Below are 21,827 nucleotides of genomic sequence, written 5' to 3' on the forward strand. Positions count from 1 at the left end.
GGAATTGAGGGCGTTTAATATTATGCAACTCCAGCTTGCACTTATATTCGATCAAATTGTTGCTGATCTAATAATAACCTCAAACCCACAGTTCCATAAAAATCAGCAAACCTTCACGATATATGTGGAATGGGAGTGAAGTGTTTTGAGTTTTCGAATACCTATCTGGGGCATTTGGTAAAATTACCTTTGATAGTGTAAAACGGCTTCTCAAATTAAAGCATAACTGTTTGAGATAAAACTGATGAAAGTTGTCCGGCTCACATGTCAGTTCCGAAATTTCATAAGACCATAGTTTGTTTGGCTATGGTGTCAATCACAAGTCCCGCCAGCCCTGGTGCACTTTGACTCTATAACGGAAAAGTTGAAGTCGGTCTCCGAAACAAATGGAGTGCTCGAGCCATGTTGTGCTTATGTTACACTAATTTTAAGTGCCGTATCAATGTCAAAACTTATGCCACCCTCAATCCTGCATAGCCATTTCAGATTTATTGTCGGAAAACAATCCCAGCTCTTTTTAGTGCTGAAGAATCGATCAATTCATTTTAAGATTTTTATTTTGTCACTTGCAGTCAATTATAGACGTATGGGAATACAGTGAATATTGCTTAACGTTGCCAAACATGGCACCATCTGAGTTGTCAAGGTATCTCGGTTAAAGAGAAAGCTACGATTCAAAGTAGTTAGAGAAAAAAAGTTTAAAAAGTTATGTATTTTTGACAGAATAATATAAAAATAAAATAACTGGAAATAATATTTATCATTTTTTATGGTTTAGTCTCAGATAACAAAGGAACAAGTTAAACGTTCACCAGACTTTGATGAGTCCTCCGTTTCTCTCACTCTGCTTTCTGTTGCTGCAGATACCGTCACTGCTGCTGATGCTGCCGCTACTCCGATCACCCCCGGTGCCTCAGCAACATGCTTGGGAATAATCCTCTTGCACGTGTCGCCGAAATGCCAAAGGAAACCGCACAGGAACCTGGCGTGGAGCCAGCAACAGTCGCTGGGGATGAGACTGGGACTCACGACGAATGTCAGCAAGCCCAGGCCAGGAACAGCCTTGAACCGCGGAGAAACCTGATTGACATTCACAAGGGAACAACCAGGAACAAAAGAGAAAATAACCAGGCAAAATGAGAAGGAAACTGAAAAAGCAGAGAAGTTCCTGTTGGAGAGTACTACTCCGCTGCGATAACACGAGATTATCAACTTTTTTCATATTAAATCAAAGGCCTACTTCTGTCATATTGTGAAGTTAGTTGCAACGACCACCGCTTTGATGGAGGTATGTTTGCTTTCATCACACTATCCAAAGGATTCCCTGTATTGATAACGAAGCACTGTATTATTTGACCTCCAGCAGCTAGTGATCTGAATCATTTTGCTACTACGAACTCCCCACACCCTTCCCAACCTTCAAACCTCTGCCACTAAAATTGGGAAAATGGGTGGCTGCAGTCGATTGCAGACCGTTAAGTGAAAGTGCCACAGCTTAAGTAACCCAATGTTGTGCAATGCAAACAGTTCTGTTTACTCTAATACCTGTAGGAGCAGCTGAAAACAATTAACATGGTGAGAAAAGTGTTTGGTACGTTCGAGGCAATTCCGTACTTCGTGGAAACAACAAAAGTTTCTGCTTCCGCTGGCCAAAAATTGCTAATGTAGTGCTGCGTAATGTGAGTGAATATGTGCATAACGTTATTAGATTTTTTTAAATAATACACTTTTTTTATTTTGTTTTTTTGTGAGAAATTGTAAGGCATAGCTAATTTTAGGTGACATGGCAGATTAATTTATTATTCTGGGCAAAAACAATAAAATGTCTCAATTGCGAGAAATGTCTTTTTGTTGATACATTTTCAGGATTGGAATGTGAACGAGCGAATGTTGCATCAATGGAAATGTAATGTCGACTACAGAACAGTGTGCTTGATAAATCCATATGAAATGAAATCTGGACAGTGCCTCCCATACTTCAGAGATATGAAGACACCAGAAAGTCAAAATTGCGTGTTTACTGAAACTTACGTTTTCTTTCACGTTTTGCATCAGCATGTGTGCGTGTATTCCTTTACAGCACGTCAAACTCAAACTAACCTTATTGTTTGACATTGATATGATGTTGTTGTCGCTTTGAAAAAGGTTATTTTGCCGTTTTGTGTTCAAGACCGATTGTCATGGCAGAGGCGTCAAAATTCTTACGTTGTCAATAGCAGGGGAGTGCTGAATTCTCCCAGTTCAGGTTTGTTTCGACTGTGGTATGCTTGTCACATTGAGAAGCTGATGCTTTTGTTGTAGCAGACCCTGTTGCAGTGGAGACGTATGGTTCCTCGCTGATCTTTCTCTCTGAAATCTCTCCTGCCTGTTTTTGAATTTACATTTTGCCAATGGAAGTGCTGATAGAATGTTAGAGGAACGGGGATTACTATGTCAGCTCAGCTAAGTTTCCTATAGTTAAGGTATTTTAAATTCTGCTTACTTTTGTATTTCAACTGTACTTTCTAAATAATTTCTTTTTTGCTTAAAGCTGCATAGCTGCATATTATCTAAAATATCCACTTCATATCCACTTTAAAATAGTAAGAGGTTAGGTTCTCGGTTTCCTTCTCAAAATGTTTGACGATGTCTGAACTGGTCCAAAATAGATTGGAGGTTCTTGTCATGATTAATTCGATTATTCTAATTTGGGATTTGGGTTTTTGCACTTGAAGGTAGCGAGTGGTGTTTTTAATGTCGTTACTTCCGGGTTTCGAAACATATTGGTTTAAACATCACTTGATGTAGATCTGTTAGTGATCTGTTGAAAGAAACCTCAGCATTGCATAACTTTGCGAGTACGGATATAAGAGTCTTTCTCATTTCATTTGAGAACATGGTTGACCAAATGAGTGGCCAGTGTGACATGGGTTTTCTTCATCCGACCAACGCAGTTTGGTAGAGACAAGGTATTTGTATCACTTTCAAAGGCGGTATCTGATGAGTATGAGGATTTAAACAAAGCTATCTGAACTGCATGTGCCAGAGGCCGACAGACAACATTTCAGGAATCTAAGCAGGTAAGGTGTAGGGTAAGGAATCTAAGCAGGCGCCCTGGTCAAACCTACATTGAGTTTGAAAGGAGCAAACAAAGTAATTTTGGTAAATGAATTGGGGCTTGAAATTAGGTCAACCACATGACGCTCTTAGAGAAATGATTATTTTCAGGGATTTCAAAATGTGATTTCCAGAAGTAATGAGAAGCAACTGGAAGAGCAGAGAGTTAAAACAGCAAGATTAGCAGCTGGAATGGGTGATGAATATGAATTAGCTCATATATCAAAGTTTGGCTTCCAGCAACCACTTCACTTCTTGTTGGATAGACATTTGGGATACCAAAAATCCTCACGTCGAAACAGGAAAAAAGGTCTTGATGCAAATAATAACGTTAGCTTACCACAGGGTAAAAAGGAAAGCCACGAAGGGGAGAGAGCAGTTAAAAGTTTCCGGTGCTTTCTCTACAATAAATTAGGACACATAAATTCATAAAAACCTCTGGGAAGACAGATGTACGAAAAAATTTTGGTTGGTGAATTTTGATAAACAAAGAACAAAGAACAAAGAAAATTTACAGCTCAGGAACAGGCCCTTCGGCCCTCCAAGGCTGAGCCGATCCACATGTACTGTCTGAACCTTTCGGTCAATTCCGAAGCATCTGCATCCCTCTACACCCCACCTACTCATGCATCCATCCAGATGCATCTAAAATAAATCTACAGGTGGCTCCCTCGACCACCTCTGCTGGAAACGCGTTCCAATCGCCCACCACTCTGTGTTTGAATTACTTCGACCTCTTACCCTCAAAGCGTGACCTCTCGTTATTGAATCCTTCACCCTGGGAAAAAGCGTGTCTCTACCCCCTCTGTCTATAAAGTGGTAAAGGAAAGGAAAGTTGAATTTGAAATGCTGCAAAAGAGTGGACAATATGGTGAGCAGTTGGTTAACGAGGAAGTGCCATAATTCTGCAAATTTATTCAATGTGGTTATTGATTCGAGTGATATGGTTGCCGGCGCGGTATTCTTGAAAGATGATGCCGAGAAGACAATAAGACCTTTCAATATTTCTTTAGTTAACTGAACATTCATCAACAGAAATATTCCGCAACTGAAAAAGAGACATTAAGCTCGGTATTGGTTTGAGAGCAGTTCGATATTTGTATTGCTAGAAATGTGTCTGAAACCTGTCAAACATACTGATCATGACCCATTAATGTTTTGGAGAAATTTAAGAACAAAAATTGCAGACTGTTGAAATGGACCCTCTTATTGCAGCTATTCAATTTGAAAAGTACACATGTGGGAGAACGAGAAAGAATAATTGCCGATGCATTGTCAAGAATTTGATGAAGAAAAGAACTGTTCAGTGACAGAAGTAAACAAACAGAAATAAATGTTGTCGAATAGTCAAAGTAATGCGTAAGTATTGTAGTGTACCTGCAGAGTACCTCTGGGCCACCCGGACGAACCAACCCAACCACCCTGTAGCACAGCATTTCAACTCCCCCTCCCACTCCACCGAGGATATGCAGGTCATTGGACTCATCCACCGCCAAACCACAACAACCCGACGGTCGGAGGAGGAGCGTCTTATCTTCCGACTGGGAACCCTCCAACCACAGGGGATGAACTTGGACTTCACCAGTTTCTTCATCCCCCCTCCCCCCACCTTGTCTCAGCCGAATCCCTCCAGCCCGGCACCGCCTTCCTGACCTGCAGTCTTCTTCTTGACCTCTCCGCCTCCATCTGACTCCGACCCATCACCCTCACCTTGACCTCTTTCCACCTATCACATTTCCAACGCCCCTCCTCCAGGTCCCTCCTCCCTACCTTTTATCTTCTCCTGCTGAACACTCTCTGCTCATTCCTGAAGAAGGGCCTGTGCCCGAAACGTCGAATCTCCTGTTCCCTGGATGCTGCCTGACCTGCTGTGCTGTTCCAGCAATAAAGTTTCAACTTTGATCTCCAGCATCTGCAGACCTCACTTTCTCCACCTGCACAGTAAGATGAAGGGGTATAAAATGAAGTGATCTTTGCGTATGGATGTTTCTTTACTAAAGGGGGCTGGGGAGAAGAAGCATAACTTTAAAAGGTTATTTTGTCCTTTCTGTTTTTCAAGAGATGATGTAATTTTACTGATGGCAGAGGTGTGGTCAAGTCTCCCAGGTCAGTTTGTTTAATATACTTTGCTTTGTTTGTGACAGTGAGAAGCTGCAGCATTGGCGAAAAATTCCAATCTTCAGTAGCTGCTTCTTGCCTGACTTTTCCATCGAAAGTCGCTGCTGCTTGTAATAATCTATGTTTGATTTTACTGGTTGTCAAGGGGTGTGTTACAGTAATTAAAACAGCTGTTTGGGTTATTTGGTCTGTTGCGTCAGTCAAGTTTCCAATAGTTATGTTAACCTAAATTTTGTTTTCAATATAGTCTATTTCGAAAGAAAATATTCTTATGGTGATCTTATGAGTCCGGAAGAAGAGGCAAAAACTTGAGAAACTGTCTCGTTCACATGTGGCTGCCATCAAAATATAAAACAGCCTGCCATTAGCGTGACTGAACAAGCTTGGGCATCGTAATAACACACATGACACAATAGCTGAGTTGCACATCGTGTTGCTGTATGTCGGTTTACTAAACTGTTGTGGTCACATGAAGTTATTCAGCCGGGCTCAGTATTTATGCCAATTTGTATTAAGCTTGGAGAAGTATTTAAAAGCATCTTCCAATTCACCTCTGAATTTCGCCTGTGTGACTGCGTAAATACACGTATTCGTGCATGAACTTAAGATTTGTAGCATGTACCCGCTTTCCTGCAGAATAAATTTGGGGTCATTGGGATTGGAACCTATCGAGTAGCTGTCACCAGAAATTTGCACAAGTAGAAAATGTACAATGTTAGCCACAACAAGCTGAATCTGCTGGAGATGGCAAAGAGTAAAACGATGGACTTTCTCCTGCTCTCCATTTCTGCGTCACGTTTATTAATTTCATTGCTGTGGGATCGGAGTCTCCTGCGTTCTCTACTAGCGACTGTAATGTATCGGACTGTCAGTGCATTAAACAGCAAAATAAGGAGGAACGGGAGACATGGAGTCTGAATGCGGTCAAACGTGTCAAACAATCTCCATGCAAACGAAGTGTAAAAATTCTGTTTTATGTTGCAGTACCAGCCTTTGCTATCAAGAATATATAAGGGCTCGTATATGAAATAAAGTGGAATGTTAATCAAACAGCAGAGCACACACACAATTCCTATAACGACAGGTGCTAATTTTTCTGTGCAGTACTTCTTTTTCTGCTCCTGGGAGCAAATGGTCAGAAACCGATCAAAGGTGAAAGCGACAGTCAACCAGACAGAACAGTTTCGGGAACAGTAGATGAGAAGAATTATCAGACGACATCCTGTTGTGGTGTTCAGCAAACTTGCTGGAAAATAAATTGCCAGAAGCCGACTTAAAATCACTGCAACAATAATAACAACGAAATCTGTTGCTGCTATGGTTACAAGGTATTGAGTGATGCATCTTGAGAGACCACATCTTCCTCGGGACAGTATCACTATGGTCACCAGGTTGGCTGTAAGAAATAGAGAGTGAGAGACCGAGAGTGAGTGTGAGAGGGAGAGACAGGGAGAGCCAAGACATGCAGAGACATAGAGAGACAGAGACTTATATACAGGCAGAAGAAATGAAAAAAAAAAGAACATTGTCAGTTTGGCGATGGGATGGCAAGGGATTTGCAACAGTTATGTTGGATTCAACTTAGAAAATTTGTATATTCCTATTAAAAAAGAATGTCTGTCCCGAATCATAATTGAACCCACATTATAAAATATATAAAATTTTTACATTTCGGTCTTTCCTATTCTATATAAATATAAGGGATTGCAATACATTTCAAAACCAAATGGATGGAGTGACAATGCTAAAATGGCAACAAAAACATTTGAGGCATATCTGAATATTATAAACAATGATAATAACCTTACCAACAAGAAACAATCCTCTTCAGCTGATACATTCACGATCTTTTCCTCAAGGTAACATGGTTGGAATTAATTTATCATTGCATAAAGTTCAATATCATCCACAGTTCTTCATGTTCTGAGACAAAGCACTTTGAACACTCATAGGAGTTTCACGTGCCACCCAACTACCATCAATTTGACATCTCAAAAAAGATAACAGTGAACGTACTTCAAAATCTCACTTCGTAAATCCCCACATATGGTGCAGTGCAGTAGGTTTGAAGTGCAATGCCTACTGCATGTAAACACTTAAAGCAACAACCTTGACCGAATATCAGGAAAACAACGTTGATCACTTGATCAATCATTATTCACTCCCTCCAGCAGTAGTAGAAAATAATGGTTGTCTTTATCATCTACAAGACGCATTGCAAAAATTCACAAATATCTGTGATTCAGAACCCTCTTAACCAATGATCCGTACCAAGGGCAAGTACACAGATCATTGTGGATCTCAGCATCTGCAAGGTCACTTTCAATCTTCTCATCACTCTGACTTGGAAATATATTGTCTCTCCTACAGTGCAGCCGTGTCACTATCCAGAAACTACCTCCCTAACTGCATTTCGATGTACTTGCATAAAATGCACTACAGTTGCTCAAAACGACAACATAGCCAATACCTTCTAAAAGGAATCTACGAAAGGATAATATGTGCTAAGCCAGCCAACTGTGCACATATTGCAGGAAAGTATACTAAACAAAGTTTTGAAATGAAAATTGTCCATAAAGGACTCACTTAAATTATATTCAGCAGACGTGAGTGCTAACATGTCTGAAATAAACAGCTGAGTTAACCAGGTTGTGAATGTAAAAGAAAAAGTCTCGAAACTAGAATGAAAGCCATTGGTTGTCATTGTTCTCTGTCTCTGTCAATCAGCTAACCTTAGATTTGAATACATTACAAAAAAATTATAGTTGTATTCCGATGTACTACTGATTAATAATACATTCATGGACCGCCATAGAATATAATAAATACACAGCGATTCTCAGAACACGTGTTTAAACATCAGTATACCAAGTATTTTAATTCTCATAATTTACCTGGAACTCCGAAAGCAGCAAGGGCAGAGTACAATGACAACGAATGCAAGAGACCATGTTTAAAAAGAAAATAAATAAGTCGGTATGCGAGATAAGTTAGTTTCAGTGATTACGCATGTCACAGAAGGAAATCAAGTGTTGTTAATGGATTTTAACCTTTCAAACTGTTATAACCACAGCTAATAATAGCATAAGCCAAATTTCTGATGGAAACCTAGGTTGATAAGTAATATGTACAATTCTGATATTGGTTGCTGTGGTGGTTTTGAAAGAAATGCAAACGAGACTTCAGGGCACACTAAAACGGGTGGGTAGATAGATAGAAGTGTTTTTGATGAAGGACTCTGGTCGAAACGGTCGATTTTTCTACCCCTCGGTTGCTGTCTAAAACTGCTGTGCTTTTTCCAGCAACACACTCTCAACTCTGATCTCCAGTATCTGCAGACCTCACTGCCTTCCACACAGAAGTCATTGTCCACGTTGGCAAGAATGGCATAGGTAGGGATACTTGCATTGACAATTCAGAGAGTTAGTTCAAAGAAAAAGGAACTCTCCGGTAGTAACCTCAAGATTACTTTCCCTACTTCGTGCTCCTCAGGCGAGGAAAAGAGACGTTGTATATTAAACACGTGGTGAATAAGCTAGTGTGTGTGTTAGAAGTGGCTAGCTTAAGGTAAATGGCTGATTGGGATTTCTTCCAGAGAACATAGAGTCATGGAGACGTCCAGCATGGTAGCAGAGCCATTGGTCCAACTCGTCCATGCCAACCAGATATCCTAAATTAATCTAGCCTCGTTTGTCTGCACTTGGAAAATATCACTAAAAAACCTCTTCCTCTTCATGTACACAACCAGATGTTTTTTAAAAGATGGTAGTTGTACTAGCTTCCGCCACTTCCTCTGGCAGCTCTTCCCGTACATGTAACAGCCTTTTCATGAAAGAAATTGCCCCTTAGATCTGTTTTAAATCTCTCCTCGCTCACCGTAAACCTGCAGCTGCTCGTTCTGGACTCAAATAAACCATTGAAAGGACCTGCTTTATTTTTTATCCTATACATGCCCTTCATAACTTTATACATTTCTGTAGGATCATACCCCAGCCTCCGACGCTCCAAGGGAAATAGCTTCAGACTAATCAGCCTCTTCCTGAAGCTCAACCTGTCCAGCCCTGGCAGCATCCTGGTAAATCTTTTCTTCCAATTTTCATGTCCTTCCATGTGAGAGAGATCGAAATTTTACACGATATTCCCAAAGTGACCTAACGAATGTCCGAAACAGGCGCAACCTGACCTTCCAACGTCTATAGACAATGATTTGATAAATAAAGGAAAGCATTCTAAACGCTTTCTTCAACATCCTATCTACCGGAGAATCCATTTTCAAGGAAAGAAGAAATTGCGCTCCAAGGTCTCTATGTTCAGCAACGCTCCAGGACATTACTGTAAAGTGCATAGGTGCTGCACTAATTTGCCGTTCCAAAATACAGCATCTCACATTTATAAAAATTAAACTGCAACTCCAGGTGAAGGATTAGCTGCACCTAAATTACAGAGGCACTCGGGAGATTTTACATCAGTGAAGCGGGCAGGGATGGCCGGAAGCAGAGCAGCAGGTCAGTAAGTATACAGACTGTATTAATGGTGAAGGAGCATATCGCAGCTTTGCTGAGGGAGGACACAATCGAATGATTTTGCAGGTATTCGAGGTGATCAAAGTTTCAGTCAGGGATGATTGCGGCAATAGTGTCCACAATTCTTTAGGTGTTTTGGATTCTTATGGAGAAGGTGAAGAGTGGACTTCGGGATGAACGTGTTAAATTAGGTGCAGGGCTAACTGCAATCGAATCAGAGGCTGTGGATTCAGAACAGCTGTTTGAGAGTAAATTCACAACAGACCATTGGGAATCTTCTCCTGTCTAATTGTCTAGTGTTCAGGACAGTCACGTCCCTGTGATGCGAAGGACAAGAATGACAGAAATCGGGATACTTGGATCACAAGTTATCAGAGTGTCAAAAAATTGAAGCAGACCTAACGTCTGCACGAATAAATTTGGTCGAAAACTTTGAAGAATATAATGATACTAGGAAGAAGGTCAGATGGGGAATTAGGAGGATTTGAAGCGGCCATTGAAATACCCTTGCTTAACAGGGTTAACGAGATGTCCAAGGCATTTTATACATGTATTTTCTATTTGAGGAAGACAGTATCTAAGGAAACAAAGCCAACCCAAGAAAAAAGGGCAAGTGGTTATGTGCAGAACGACAGGACATGGATGGTATCATTCGTGATCGATTTGCGTCAGCATTCTCCATAGAGAAGCGTGTGACGAATATTAAGGTCCGAACAAATGTGCAAAATTCTCAGGCAGATAAATATAATGAGGGAGATATTGAGTACCGCAGATTTTAGAAAGTCAGAATCGATTAAATGGGGAGGTGGAAAAAGAACAGGGCTTCAAATCGCATCATTGAAGCAGGAGAGTGAAGTCTCTGGCAGAACCCTTCATTCGGCTTGCGTAGGGGCAAATGGGTTGAGAAAAATTGAAGAAGTGGAGTGTGGTTGGAGAAAGTTAAATGTAATGGCGGAAGGTGAATGCACGTAAAAAAGCGATAGAGATTGGTCAGTGGAAAGGTTGGAGGGGAAAGGTGGGAAGAAAAATGTGTAGATTAGGCCTGGTAAAGGTAGCGGGGTGGAGAGAGAGGTCTGGATCTGCGTGGGTTGTGCTGACATTTGGACACTGATGAATTCTATGTTGAATTCATAATGTGTAAGCTCCCATGGTCGAAGATGAGGTATTGTTCGCCTAGTTTCCATGTGGCCTCGTTTTAATGATAGTGGAGTTCAAGGTTGGGCATGTCACTGAGGCAGTAGCAATTGGCTGGCAACCGGAAGGTGGGGGTGATTGGAGCATTCGAACAGTTCATCATCTTCAATCACAATTTTCACCTTTACTTCAATTTCATTGCAAATGTCTCTGACACCTCCTTCCAATTCCTGGACCTCTCCGTCTCCATCTGGGACAACTGAATTAGCCCTGACTTCTATGTTAAACTCATTGACATCCACAGTTACCTCAAGTCCAATTCCTCCCACCCTCCCCAGAAAGAGGCGATCCAATACTCCCATCTCTGCCTCAACCGTTTCTGCCTCATAGATGATGGTTCCAGTCCAGGACATCCCAGTTGTTCTCCAAATTCAAGGACCGAAATTACACTTGCACTGTGATCAATGGTGCCCTCAAAAGCATCTCTTCCATCTTTCACACCCCTGCTTTCCAAATCCAACACACACCCAAAATATAATAAAGTAAGTGTCCGATGGGTCCTTACATTCCAAGCCAATAACTCCAAACACAATGCTACATATAGCGCCATTTTCTCCACCTGCAGTATAACCCCACCACTAAAACGAAATTTTCTTTCCCACCCATCTCTTTTCCACAGGGATTGTTCCCTCTGTGATTTCCTCATTATGTCCACGCGCCCCAACAACCTCCCCTCCACAACTGGCACCTTCCGCTGCGGCCGCAAAAGTGGCAACAACTGCTACCACACCTCCCATCTTATCTCGATACAAGGCGCCATAGCATCATTTCCGAGTCTGGCCAAGAATCACTTGTGCATACAACCTTATTTACTGCATCCTTTTTGCTAAATATATGGTCCCATCTATATGGAAAAGGCCGAGCGCAAATTCGGCGATAGTTCAGGAAACATCTATGGTCCACAATCTCCAATCAACCCCACCTCCCGCTTGACAAACATTTCAACCCCTCCTTGAGAACCACAATGACATGCCAATCTTTCATCTTCTCCACCGTCAATACAAGGCAACATACAAACTGAAAGAAGAACACCTCATCTTCGGCTTCGGGAGCATACGACTTTATTCGTCAACATACATTTCACCAACTCCTAAATCTCCCCAACTCCCATCTCCCTTCCCATTTGTTTGCTCAACACTTCCTCCTTCGTGCGTCCACCTACCAATTAATGTTCCCTCAGCCCCAATCCGCACTTGTATATTTGTCAGCCCCTTTCCCCTTCCTCACTCCTGACGAAGATTTCTGCCTGAAATATCGACTCGCCTGTTCATCTAATGTTGCTTAATTTGCTATGCTTTTCGACCTCCACACTCTATCTAATTCAACATAACGATGAAGTAATTGTTATATCTTGAAATTCATTACGATGGACAAATCCGCCAGTTCCAGGCGGATTCCCTCCCATGATGGTGTTGGGGGCAATGCAATAAATTGCAGAGGCCTTATTTCTCATATTTGGCCTCATTTGAAGTTTCAGACAGCTGAAGAATGACAAATGTTTTCTTTGTTTGTTTAAGAAGCTAAACAGAGATAATCTGGATAATTATTCTGAAGTTTGTGAGGCTAATGTCAGTGCTGAAAAAGCTGTTGCAGAAGAGATTGTATGACTGGACATATTCACATTTGGAAGAAAATCATCTTCTCAGTGATAGGACGCATGGACTTTTACCGAAAAGTTCATCTCTCCCCAAGTTGACTTTATTTTCATGAAGAGGAGACAAGACTGTTTGAATAGGGAAGGGCTGTGGCTGTGACTGAATCCGAGATGCTTGGCCACAGCGGACGTAGCGTTGAAAAAAAAAGAAGGGCGGAGATGATGGAACAAACAATTTGTTCACAAATGGTTCAGGGTGCCTGTGAAAAAACATGGATTCTGAATAAACTAATTACTTCAAAAGGGAGATACTACGTTTTAGGAGAAAGTAAGATAAAATATTACGAGTTAAAGATACATAGAATTCATGGAGTTGAACACTAAGTAAATTCAACTTGCACTTTCGTTCGATAAAATAATTGCCAATCTAAACGTAACTTCATTTCCACAGCTACATCCAGCTCAAATACCTTTGACTCCTTTGCTTGTACATCGGTGGGAAAGTGGAATGAAGATTGCTTCTTTCCCAATAACTAGCTCCGGTGCATTCGTCAAAATTAGGTTTTGATATTGTAAAACTGCATACTCAGACTAAAGCATAACTTTGAGTGAAAACCGTTGTGATTTGTCCGGTTGGCCCGGCAGTTCCAAAATATAAGAAATTCAAGAATGAAAAATGGTGACAACTCCACTGTCTTACCTGCCTCGATGGCCTTGGACTCTCTGACTGAAGGTGCAAACTCTATTCCCTAACAATAAAACAACTTCGAGAGCGATCCAACTTTGCTGTGTTTGTGTTATATTAATTTTATGCGCCGGATCATTATCATAACGTAAATTGTTGTTGCAATTTTGCATGGCTGTTATATTTATTTCTACAAAATGATCCCCGTCCCAGTTACTGCTGAAAAATCGAGTTTTATATTTTACTTCTCATATGAAATCAAGTATGGGTGTAAAGTGGAAGTTGTATAATGTTGCCACACGTGATGTCGTCCTGATGAAGGGCTTTTACCCAAAATGTCGATTTTCCTGCTTCTCGGATGCTGCCTGACCTGCTATGTTTTTCAAGCACCACTCTAATCTGGACTGTGATTTCCAGCCTCTGCAGTCCTCACTTTTGCTTAGATGTCAAGGTACCTAGGCACAAAGGGGTTTAGATACAAAACAATAAGAGAAACAAGAGTTACAAAGTTAATTATTACTTCATAGAATATGAGAAATTTCAAGGAATTGCAAATAGTTTATACTCAATTTTCTCGTAGTTTAGACTGGGACACAAAAGATTGAGTTAACAGTTCAAGAGTCTTTGATGATTCGTTCTCTTGTCTCGTTCTGCTGTCTTTCTTGTTCCACCGCCACACACAGCCATGCTGCAGTTGAAATTGCAGCTTCTCCGACGACCCTGGGTTACTCTGGGTACGTAACCGGACAGGATCCACTCGTACGTCTCGCCGAGATACAGCCATAAAATGTCGAGACACCAGCCAACATCCCACAGAGATCAGGTTGAGAGGCACTGAGAGATCATATCGGAACACGCTACGAGTCGGCGAGAGACCAGGCTGAGAGACACCAGGAGACCAAGCAAGGATCCCTCACGAGGTGCAATGAAGCAAGCCTGAAAGCGCCGGGAAACCCAAATGCTATAAAAAATGAGAATAAAATCGGGAAAATGAGAAGGTAAAGGGATTTGAGGAGCTTCGATGGAGTGTCCATCTCCGTTGCTATTACACTATATTATCACATTTTTCATACCAAATGAAACTCTTGACTGTCATATTGTGAGGAGGAGCGAAGCCCAACTTTGCTGAAGGGATGATGGGGGAAAATAGCTGAATATTTTAGGTCTCATCAAAGTACCTTGAGGTTTTTCTGGTTTAATAACCTGATACCGAGTTGTTTGAACTCCAGTAGCTAGTCATCTGAATTAGTTTGTTCATTCCGACTTCTCAATCCCTTTCCCAATTTTAAAACCTCTGTGAACAAAATTGGAAAAATGGAGGGCAAATGCACAGAATAACCAACATAGAATGTATTGCAATACAGATGTTTCACTGTTTTGCCTTGAGATCTGCAGTGATTCTTTTTCTTCACAACTTTATATGTTGAGGGAAACTTTTAAGTGCATGCGAAGTAATACCTCGCTTCCTGTCATGAAAACTAGGAAGAGTTATCTGGTGGCCGAATGTTACAAACGGAAAATGTTAAATATGGACATTCCTGCATGGCAATGACAGATTAGTTTGAAACAAAGCATACTTTTCCTCATTTTGTTGGCTGTGTCAAATTCGACCGTATAACTAATATCAGGTGACAAAGCTGATTCATGTAAGACGATCATTTTCTCCCATAGTTCAGAGATAAGAAGCCCCCAGGGAGTCAAGACAGAATCTTAACTGGAACTACCTTTTTTTCTCTCATGCTTAGTATAAGAGACAATATTGGTGTGCATGTTTACATTCATGCGAAATTTCGAACCAAAAATGTGTTAATGCTTTTAACAGAGACTATGGATATCCTGCCTTCTGGATTTTCCACATGCATCATTCAAATCCATTTCGAACTGAAATCTTCTTAAAGTAGACTTTTGCTGCTTGTAGACGAGGGAAAACCAGGGAAATAATCTCTCTCACAAGTGGCTGCCATGAATTTATGAAGCGATGTAGCGCATCGAGTAGAGTTAATGTGAAGTCCTATTCGGACCGTGTAAGACATTGCTGAGACCACTTTTAGTACACTGCAGACAGTCCTCATCACTCTGCTCTAAGAAAAACATTGTTGAACTAGCAAGTATACAGAAAAAAAAAACATATTGGCCATGCCAGAACTGGGGTGTATGATATATAACGAGTGACTGCATCGGCTATGAACTTTTTATCCTGCAACTTCGGAGGTTGAGGGCTGAATTTTTAAAGAACACAAAATCAGTACCGTCATAGATAAAGTGAATAGCGTTGTGGATCAAAACAAAACGCTCAAAATATATTAAGAAGACATTCTCCGATGCAAGAACTTTTTATTTGTTTTAAAAGTTAGGTGTCCGTTGTTTTGTTACAGATGCAATTCGATTAGTCAATCGACTGGGTTTGGAACAAAACACTTTTTACATACACTAAGTAAAATGCGAAGAAAGTACCATTGAAAGAAAAAAAAAATGCTGATTTTACTGTAGCTCTATCGTTATCCTCAACACAATAATCGATGAACGGCCACTAATTAACTGTTGCAATATAGTAGGATCACATAAACACACGCTTGAAAAAAGCAGATGCGGCAAAGTCAATTGTCTCACATGCCACTTTAGAAACTGAAAGAAATCGCAGATTTAACTTCTAATAGGGAGAGGAAGAAGTCTTCGAAATCCAGCTTAAAGATCACAGCGACTGCTAACAACTTGAAAAAAAATACTGTTCCTGTGGGAGCTTGACCATCCACTCAGGCTGGTGCTATTGAACCAACATTATAAAAACATCAAGGACTCACAAGGTGTTTACTTTATTGACCTTGAAGCAGCATCTTCTTTCATTTTAAAAAGAAGTTTGGTTTACAACACAGAAAGCCATAGCATCAGCACAATATGCGTGATCTTTTACCAAGATTTTTGTGAGGTTGGAGAGATTGACAATCCATAAAATCCCGACATTGTGGAAGAACGCCATTCGGCCAATCGTGCTCACACTGCCCCTCAAAGATAATCGCATTCTGATCAACATCGCTCCGCTGTCCTTGTATCCCAACATTTATTATAAGATCATAAGACAATCAGACATAGAAGCAGAAATTATACCATTCAACCCATCAAGCCAGCTCTACCATTTGATGATAGCTCGTAGATTTTTGAATCCCAACTTCCTGATTTCCCTCCATAATCGTTGACCCCCTTGGCAATAAAGAACATTTAAAATAAACTCAGTGATATGTCCTCCATAGCCTTGTGTGGAAATTAATTCCATAGATTCGCCTCTCTCTGACTAAAGAAGCTTCGTCCTAACTCCGTTATAAATTGTCTTCACTGTATTCTTACTCTGTGCCCTTGGCTTCTCGTCTGTCCTGGAAATGGAAATATCTTCCAGAAGTCCAGTCTGTCCAGGCCACTCAATATTCTGTCAGCTTCAATCAAATACGCTGTCTTCCTTTGAAACTCCATGGGCATATTCCAGAGCTGTCAAACGATCGCCACATGTTAAGCTTGCCATTCCTGGTATTATTCTGGTGAACCTTCTGACGACACGCTCCAGTATGTCTACATTCTTCCTGAGTTACGGGGGCCAAAACTGCACGCAAGACTCGAAATGTGGACTGACTGGAGCCTGATGAATCCTCAGAAGCACATCCCTGATTTTACATTCTGTCCCTCTAGTGGTCTTTACGTTCCTAACTACCGACTTATCCTCCATGTTAACCTTAAGAGAAACGTCGACTGGAACTCCCATTTCACTTTTAAATTGCTGACGAAGAACATTTCACAGAGATTTTGTTTCATTTGTGGAATGAGACGCCAGAAGAAGTAGGAGAAGCGATCTCAATTACAGTTGAGATTGAATATTGAATATGTACTTGAATAGGAAATGTTCAGAGTGACATGGACAAACACAGGCTGATGGGACAGATTCCGTTCTACACACCTGGATGGCATGGGCCTGTTGAAGCAAAAGGATGCGTTTTACATTCTGTATGTCTCTGTTTCTTTAAACGAATTCACATTAACTCTCCAGGAGTATGCGAGTCATCTGCTGAACGATACAGCCTGCTTTATGGAGAAAAGGAGAGTAAGTCTTCAGAATGGTGGAAATTTAAGCAGTTACTTTTTGCTTTATTGAACGACGTCTGAATAATTTATATCAATTTCATATTCTATTTTTGTTTCTTCCATATTTTAAACCTCTAGAAAGACTTGAATATGAGATATAAAATCCATGCATAACGGACAATTAGTCCATTAAACAAACTCGACTGAACTTCCTGTTGCGACCATCAATTATCTGTTTTGAAATAAAAAATGAACACAATGACATGTATCTTCTAACATAAAACAGTAACATTATAATTTGATTAAATAACAAGGCTGAGATCCATTAACGTGGAATAAAATACATAGCCCGCTGGAAAATATATATGCATTCCTCTTTTTAAATCACTTCCTGACTATCACATTTAAAGAAGAGTATTAGCCCATTCGCGGATCTACCCAGAATGAATCTGCGATTTATTGCACAAATCTAAGCAATATAATACGAATATATATTTGCCACAAATTGCAAATTGTCTGTAGTCAGGCATGATCAGCAATTGAAGAATGAATGTTGTAGCCACCTTGGCGACCTTTGATGAATGGCAAAAGACACTGAATTGGCCGAGATTTAAAACATGATAACAGCCATACATGTAACTTGGCTCGTGCAGTTAGAAAAAGGACGACTGCAATTTACATGTATACTGAAGAAATCTAATCTGCACTTATTGTGCTGAAAACGAATTCTCTGTATGTGGCCGGAATATTTTTTGGAGAAGCAGAATAAATACGTATATAAAATCTATCATAACATTATTCTATTATAGAATTATTCAAGGATCTCGCAGAATTTCCTGTCATTTTCTTCACGTCTTGTCTGTTTGTCTCATATGCGCATAGTGTTTCAGCCGAACCATCATCTAAAAAACTCATTCACCTAATCTCTTCCAACTGCTCAAATTTTGATCAGCAGACTCGAGAAGACTTCATCAATGTGAACATGTTGTGCAGGGAGAACATCCAATAAAACAGAGCAAAAATTGTCAGTTTAAACTTTTACTTTGTCTGGCTTGACAAAAAGGTGCACTAAATTTGTTGTTCGATTTGACTGAAGTTTGCAAAACCGACATGCTCAATTCTAAATCGTGCTACTCGGTATCATCAGTCATTGTGGAGAAAAGGAGAGAAAGTCTTCAGAATGGTGGAAATTTAAGCAGTTACTTTTTGCTTTATTGAACGACGTCTGAATAATTTATATAAATTTCATATTCTATTTCTGTTTTTTACATATTTTAAATCGTTTTATAATAACAAAATGAAATAATTAATCTTGACGCCGATTAAGATTTCGCATATGTTGGCATTTATGTATTTGTATTCCAGTTCATGTAGGAGAGTGGTCAGGCTCATTTTTAAGACGCATTGCATAAATCTGAAAAACGGGTGACAGATTTCTGTCAGCTGTTAAAATTGATGATGATGAATGAAGAAAATGCATGAACAGATTTGACTGTGAACAAGAAATGGCGGGTATTAAAAGCGATTCAACATAGTTTCCACAAGAATACAAACCTTGAAACAAACTCAATCTAGAATGTCAATCAGGACACATTAGTACTAAGGTTGTATTATCCGGACGTACTGACCTCGACCGAAGGCAGAAAATATTTCTCAGGACGGAGTGCAATTTCAAAGGCATCAAATAATGACCACGAGTTTGAAAAATAGATAGAAAACAGAATATGAACTCAAAACAGCGAGACATATCAGTACAGACGGTCAGAAATTTTAAAAGTATAAATGGAAAGGTTAAAACGAATTAATTCAGATACATCAGAGTGGCACTGTGGCTCAGTGGTTAGCACTGCTGCCTCACTGCACCAGGAACAGAGGTTTGATTCCAGCCTCGGGTGACTGACTGTGAGGAGTTTGAACAGTCTTGCTGCGCCTGCACACGTGTCTGCTAGGTGCTCTGGTTTTCTACCACAGTCCAAAAATGTACAGGTGAAGTGGATTGACCAAGCTAAATTGCCCACAGTTTGCAGGCATGTGCCGGCTCGTAACGCTAGCCATGGTAAATGCAGGACTTGATGGGGAGTGTCTGAATAGGGTTTTCAGAGGGTCAGTGTAGACTCAATGGGCAGAATGGTCTGCTTCCATGCTGTCAGGAGTCTATGAAATCTATCTCCAGTAGCAATGAATATGAAGAAAGAAGTAAAAATGTCGAATTACAGGAGATTCTAAGCAATTATATTTCCCTGACATCAATTACTTAATCTGATCTTCTTTAATATATACGAATTTATAAGAAATGTAATTATGGTAAGTTATTAAATTTCTATATAAAAGACCACATGGCTCAGTAAATTATTTTGAAATGATTAATCTCACAACAACATCAACTCTGGAACAGAAGTGACTCCAGTTCAAAGTGATAGACTTCTTCATTAAGGCTTTTTCAAATGCCTCACCAACAATTCACTTGTAAGAAAGCTGCACAAGGAACTGAAGCAAGAAACGAAATGGACTGACAAAAAATAAGTTTCAAGGAGGTGGTTGATATCATTCTTTTTTCTGGATAGACAATTAGTGGTATCTTGGTTAGCAACACTCACACGATAAGAATGACGTCAAGCCATTTATAATTTGCGAGATTCTGGAAAAATCAAACAGAAGAAAATGCAGTCATAGCATGCAAAAAAATCGAAAAGTATTGAAAGAACTGCTGAAGCTGCAAATCAGAAACAACAACAGAAATTGCTGGGAAGACTCAGCAGGTCTGGCAGCATCAGTGTAGACAAATCAGGGTTAACTCTTTGGCTCCAGTGGCCCTCCAAGGTACTGATGATAGCTAAGAAAATTATTTTTATGCAGAAGGTAGAGAAACGGAACGGGGTTAGGAGTAAACGATTGGTGGAGAAATCGAGACAAGAGAGAAAGCAAACCTGTTGGACAGACAAAGAAATGGATAACAATCACCTTCAGAAAATATACAGTTTCTCATGGGGAGAACTCGTGTCTAAAAATGGGTTCTGCATAATTGTAGACTACATGATAACTTGGCCTGGTGTGTGGTGCCAGAGGAAAACGTGGAAGTTCGTTCAGACCCTAAAATGTTTGAACTCTACATTGAGAACATGAGTCTGCAGACTTACCAAGGAGGACGTGAGGTGGTGTTCATGCAACGTGATCTGAACTTCGCTGAAACAAAAGAGCAAGCATGCAACAAAAATAGAGAACAAGGAGGAATGTGACGTTTGGAAGGGCCAGACATCGGGAAACTCAGGGATTTTGCTCTGTGGACAAAACGTTTGTGTTCAACGAAACAGGCACTCAGTCTATACTGTGTTTCGGCAGGATAGAGCACACTACATTGCGCAGCAAATACAGAAGACTATACTCGTATACTGAGTGAAGTGCACGTAAAGGCATGCTTCATCTGGAAGTTATGTTCAAGCCTATAGTTACTGAGGAGGGAGGAAGTAATCGGGCAAGCATTACACCTCCTGTGGTTGCAGGGAAAGATGTCACAATATGGTGGAGGGTGATGTCAGAAGTGAATGAGGAGGAGACCAGTGTATGCCAGAGGGATTGTTTCTTGCGCAAGGTTGATAAGAGAGAAGGATGTATATGTCTATTGGTTGAATCCTGCTGGAGATGGCAGAAATGGTGGCTAATAATCGTGAAATAACATGCAAATCATAATGACCACAACTCCTACTATTGGTCGAGACAGCGTCAGACGCATTTTATGTTGATCTTTGGCTGGAGCAGTATTCTGCCAATTATCCTTTCAAAAAGACGGTGGGCTCGCTCCAGTACATGAGGACGGTATTCATTCCTTAACCGAAATAATATATTATGTGATATCAAGAGGATGTTGTGGATACTGGTACAATTGCAACATTTAGGAGACATTTGGATGGGTATATGAATAGGAAGGGTTTGGAGGGCGCTGGCTGGTGGGACTAGATTGTTTTGGGATTATCTGGTTTGCATGGACAGGTTGGACCGAATGTTCTGTTTCCATGCAGTACATCTCTATGACTCTAACTGCTAGTAGAAGCTTGCTTTGTGCATTTCACCTGCTACGTCTGCAACCTTAGTGCAGGTGTATAGAATGCAACAAAGGCACGTATTTCGGACGAGGCCAGACCCCCTCGAAACACTTCAAGAAAATAACCCCTTAACCTTCCTAGTTTTGTTAAGCAGACGTTAAGCAAATTTTGCAAGAGTCTTGACCCATCCACTCAGTTTTACACAAAACAGAACTCATTTGCAATTTTCACAACGAAACACAGACAAAAGAGAATAGAATATACAATAAGTAAGCTATTCGAACAGGCTATCAAAAGTAGTGATGCATTTCCAACGACTTGCAACGATCTCCATAAACATCTAATGCCATAAAAAGGAAAAATAAAACAGACATCTTGCAGGAGAGATGTCAAAGGCAGGGAGGATCAGCATGGCCCAATTTCTTTGCGTTCAGCAGCTGCACAACTGAGTGCTTGTCAAAACGACTTGAAACCACAGAAAAGCTAATCGGGAAGAACTGGTCACTCCC

At 40.5% G+C, this 21,827-nt stretch overlaps 1 pseudogene; it reads right to left on the reverse strand.

The window, feature by feature from the left end:
- Positions 1–5,703: 5,703 nt before the first annotated feature.
- The window catches only part of LOC148138146 (putative G protein-coupled receptor 139), a 55,917-nt pseudogene continuing 39,793 nt past the window's right edge, over positions 5,704–21,827 (reverse strand).

Source organism: Chiloscyllium plagiosum, unplaced genomic scaffold (assembly GCF_037043375.1).
Source record: "Chiloscyllium plagiosum isolate Xiang-an unplaced genomic scaffold, Cpla_swu_hap1 HiC_scaffold_41, whole genome shotgun sequence".
Lineage (NCBI taxonomy): Eukaryota > Metazoa > Chordata > Chondrichthyes > Orectolobiformes > Hemiscylliidae > Chiloscyllium > Chiloscyllium plagiosum.